The sequence below is a fragment of the Lactuca sativa genome, chromosome 3 (assembly GCF_002870075.4).
Source record: "Lactuca sativa cultivar Salinas chromosome 3, Lsat_Salinas_v11, whole genome shotgun sequence".
Taxonomy (NCBI): Eukaryota; Viridiplantae; Streptophyta; class Magnoliopsida; order Asterales; family Asteraceae; genus Lactuca; species Lactuca sativa.
In genome coordinates, this window is record NC_056625.2 from 9,756,950 (window position 1) to 9,761,445 (window position 4,496).

The 4,496-nt window shown below is 38.2% G+C and overlaps 1 non-coding gene across 1 annotated transcript; it reads left to right on the forward strand.

The window, feature by feature from the left end:
• Positions 1–512: 512 nt before the first annotated feature.
• LOC111920896 (small nucleolar RNA R71) lies at positions 513–619 on the forward strand. The gene has a single exon (XR_002860014.1). It is a non-coding gene; the product is annotated as a small nucleolar RNA R71 (small nucleolar RNA).
• Positions 620–4,496: the final 3,877 nt, after the last annotated feature.

The following is a 4,496-nucleotide window of genomic DNA, read 5'->3' on the forward strand; positions in this document are numbered from 1 at the left end:
TCTTCTCGGCTGGTGGCTGCTCCTTTTGATAAAGGCCTCAACCTGTCTGCCTATACTTATCTTCTTTTTGCTTCTTATACTCCTCATATGGCATCCACTCCTTCTTTGGTTTCCTCCAGTCCTCATCAAACTTATCCCCACTAGAGTAGCACACTTGAACCTTTCTATTCCCATATTCATCTGCATTGCAGTCCTTTGTCAAGTGTGGACCACTGCATCTCTTGCAACCCACTCTTATGGCATGTATCAATTGGTCCATCTGTGTTATCCTGCGGTCCATATTATTCAGCATGGCCATGACCGCTGCTATTTCTTCAGTTTGGGCCCCTACTCAGCCTTTGATTCCTTCTTGCCTCGGGTTGTGGTATTTGCGAGAATGCTTCGCGAATTCTTCAATTAGCTCCTTGACCTCCCTTGGATTTTTCTTTGTCAAAGGTCCTTGAGAATCAAGGAGTTGTCTTGTCATCACATTGACCCCATCATAAAATATTGACATCTCTTGCTGCACATTTAGGTCATGTTGAGGGCAATTTCTGAGCAAGCCCTTGTACTGCTCCCATGTTTCGTATAGTGACTCCCCCGGCTGTTGCTCAAAGTTGGATATTGCCTTCTTGAGTTTGGCTATCTTGGATGGCGGGCAAAATTGGTCCAGGAATTGCTCACGCATTTGAGTCCAAGTGGTGATTGTACCCGGTGGAAGTGCTTTCAACCACTCTTTAGCAGCTCCCTTGAAAGTGATGGGAAGCATCCTAAGCAAGACTGTGTTTCTGTTGACATTAGGGACATTGAAGTAATCCGCAATGTTGTTGACTTCATCTAGATGCTTAAAAGCATCCTCATGATCTTTCCCGAAAAATGGGATGTCCTTCAGTGCGGTCAATATGTGTCCCTTCAGCTCGAATGTGGCAGTGGCAGGTATTGCGGGTTGGACTAAACCTGGACCCACATCTTCTCGGATCCGCTTCTTATAAGCTCCCATGGACATTTCTTCAATCGCTGCCATCTCGTTCCTTGGCTCGTTCTCGAGTTTGCTCGTGTGTTCTTCAAATTCCGGCTCGGTATCGTATTCGGACTCGGTTTGGATGGGTGTCTGATCTAAGTGCTCAATATTGCTCTTGTGCCTCGCGGATGAACCTGACTCTCCTGTCTTCTTTCCCGACTTCCTTGAAAAAGCCGACTTCAATTCTTGCAAGGGCATCTTTTTCTTGTGAATTGCAGACTCGGGATCTTCAAGTGGTGGCACCAAGGGCGTGTTTGAGCCTCTGGTCATTAACTCCTGCAACTTGCTAAACTAAAAACGTAAAACTTGACTAAAATAAGAAAAATTAAAAACTGAAATCTCAGCTTTCACGTCGTGAGTTTATTATAACTCACGTCGTGAACTCTGTGACAGAAACAGAAAAAATAAACTAAGCTAAGCTAGCAAAAATAAATAACCAATTAACCTTTTTGCAGATTTTATTCCACAAAAAGGGGCGATTAATCTAATGCAACTAATTAAACTAATAATCTAAGCCGCTCCCCGGCAACGTCGCCAAAAACTTGATGTGCACAAAAGTACTCATTAATTTTAATATTTATAACCTAACGAACTTAACTAACTATGCACTTATAGGCAGTGTACCTAGTCAGATTACAGTATAGCTTGGGTAAGTCGGGTGTCGATCACAGGGAACGGTGTTACTAATTAATTTACTTACTATTAAATTAACCTAATTTTTAACAAGTTTAAAGGGGGTTTTACCTGATTTTACAAGATCATATGAACTTAAATTCAAATTCAATAATTAAAAACACACACTCTTGTTTAGTTTGAATCCACTTCTCTCTTATGGCTAGCTAATGATTACGGATTATTAAGCTGGTTTTTAGTTGTATTAGTAATTTAGTTCTAACTTACCAATAATTAACTAATTCATGTTAAACCATGTATGTTCACACATAATTAACACAGAACTAATTATGAATGTAAATATGCTATGTAAGATTTGTTATATAAACGCAATTATGATCACAATACACGTTCTCTAGCACAGCTAAGCTTATTTATTCTAATTACTAACTAAGATTGGTCAATCATAGCTCTAACAATTCAATGTTCACTAAATCATTAGGTAAACAGGTTCATGCAGTTTAATGGTCACTAAGCTACATAGAACATGCAATCAAGCAATTAGAAAAACAAACAGTAGCATGCTAGGTTATACGAATCAAACACAAGCAATTTTTACCAACTAAACTTAATCCATAAACATATAACTATTCATAAGTTTAAAGCTTCATCTAGCTAAACAAGAGTAGCTAGATTCAGCTGCTCATCATAGCAACTAAACCAACACAGCTAATAATGAAAGACATGTTCTTATTGAACTAAAATATAAACCTTTACTCCTTTTGGTGTTGAAAACCCTCTTCTAGAACCTTTCTTTCGCTCCAAATCGTCTTCTGGAATTCCTTCCTTCTGCCAAAAGGTGTCTCTATTCGTAATTGTCAAGGATTTATATAGTTGCTGATATCCATAAATTCATGTCGTGAATACTAAGAAATTCACGTCGTGAGTTGTAGATAACCGTGCCCGTCAAGGATTCCTTCACCCGCGTACATATCTTCTAGAACCAACGATTCACGTCGTGAATCCTTTAAGTCTCACGTCGTGAATAACCTTTTTCCAGATTTACTTCACTTTTACTCTTTTAATTCCCAAAGTTTCTTTTTTTTAACGCTTTCAGTCCCCTTTTCTTCAAAATGTCTTCTTTTTGGCTGTAAAATAACATTTAAGCTCATAAGTACCATTATTCTAAACAAATTACCAACTTTTTAATAAAAACGTACTTAAATATTGCCTAAAAATAAGTATAAATATGGCAATATCATGGATTAATGTCTAAGTCCATAACTATATTTGGTATGTACTTGACCCGACCCGACATGGTCCATTTGGGTTGCACTTCACCGACATAATTTATATGGATAGTCTTTTGAGAATTGTATATTTATGATTTATATTAATATATTATAAGTTCTAATATATTATTTATTTGGGTTGCACTTCACCGACACAATTTATTTGGGTTGCACTTCACCGACACAATTTATATGAAATCATATTATTTAATTAGTATTGATCAAGACTTAATTTAAAATTAATTAAGTGATCAAAATGAACTAATTAAATATGGACTCTTATATAAATGGAATGGGCCAAGTTCATTTAGGTTGGGCTAAGCTTTCATGGATAGTCCATGGTGTGTTTAACCCATGGATCATATGAAATGAAAGGTCATGGGTTTAACCCTAGTTTCCATACTATATAAAGATGTCATTGGTTGGTGAAATAGGCACTAGTGTGGGTACACTAAGAAGGGCTAGCCGATTTCACTAGAGAGAGCCAAGTATCCATATTCTCTAAAGTCTTCTAAGGTGTTTTGGTGATTTGTGATTCCACTTGAGGCTTCCACACTATTGGGGCTAAGCTCTTAAATCTTGAAGACATCAAGCTACATCAAAAGGTATGTCATCTAACTAGTACTTTGTAGTATAAGAACTTCATAATATGCTAGTTAGGATTAAAGCCTTGGAAAGTTCTTATTTGCATGTATAATAGAGAAAACGTAGATCCAAGGTTTATAGGGTTGCATGTACACTATAGGAGTGTTAGAATGCTCAAAACCCAACATTTATAGCCTTCAGAATGTGTGGGGTTTGAAGGGAAGCCTTAGTACGCGGGGCGTACCTAGAGATTACGTGGGGCGTACTGTTGTAGAGGAAGGTACACGAGGCGTAGTGTTGATTACACTGATCGTAGTGCTAGGGCTGATCGGGAATGCGAAGCCTTGTACGTTGGGCGTACGAGGTATACGAGAGACCTATGGGGGTTAGAGGAAAACCCTAATTTTAAGTGATTGTACCATATATAAGCACATTAAGTCCTTAGGGCTGGCCTCTTTACCAGCCTCTAAGTCCCCCAAACCCTATAAATTGTCCTTTAGCCTTCATGATGGTATTTTGAGCTCATACTGTCCATTTTTGATGTGTTTGGTCCATTTCCAAGAAAATGGAGTTTGGTACAAGGATGAGGATCAAGGAAGAGCTCATGGATCTGGATTATGGGCTTTATTTCTAGTTTGTTTGAGGTAAAAAGCTATAAAATTGATCATTGATGTCTTAGATCTAGCATGTATGAGTTTTAGGTTCATTCTAGTCCCAAGAATGAGATCTAGTGGTTTGGTACCACTTCAGGAGCTATGAGTTGCCACTCTTGGTGTTTCTGAGGTTCTAGATGCATAAAGTTGCCTCCTTTAGGGTTGGAATCCCCCATGTATGATTTGGTGTCCATTTAGTGAAAGTTTAATACTCCAAGTTGATGTTGGGTTCTTTTTGCAAAGTCATCAAGTCAATGACTTTATGGGTCTAGACGTTCCTTAAGAAGTAGATATGTTGTTTGGACTCCTGGTTTTGAGCATTAAGTGCTTAATCGATTTTTGGGCTTAATGGAG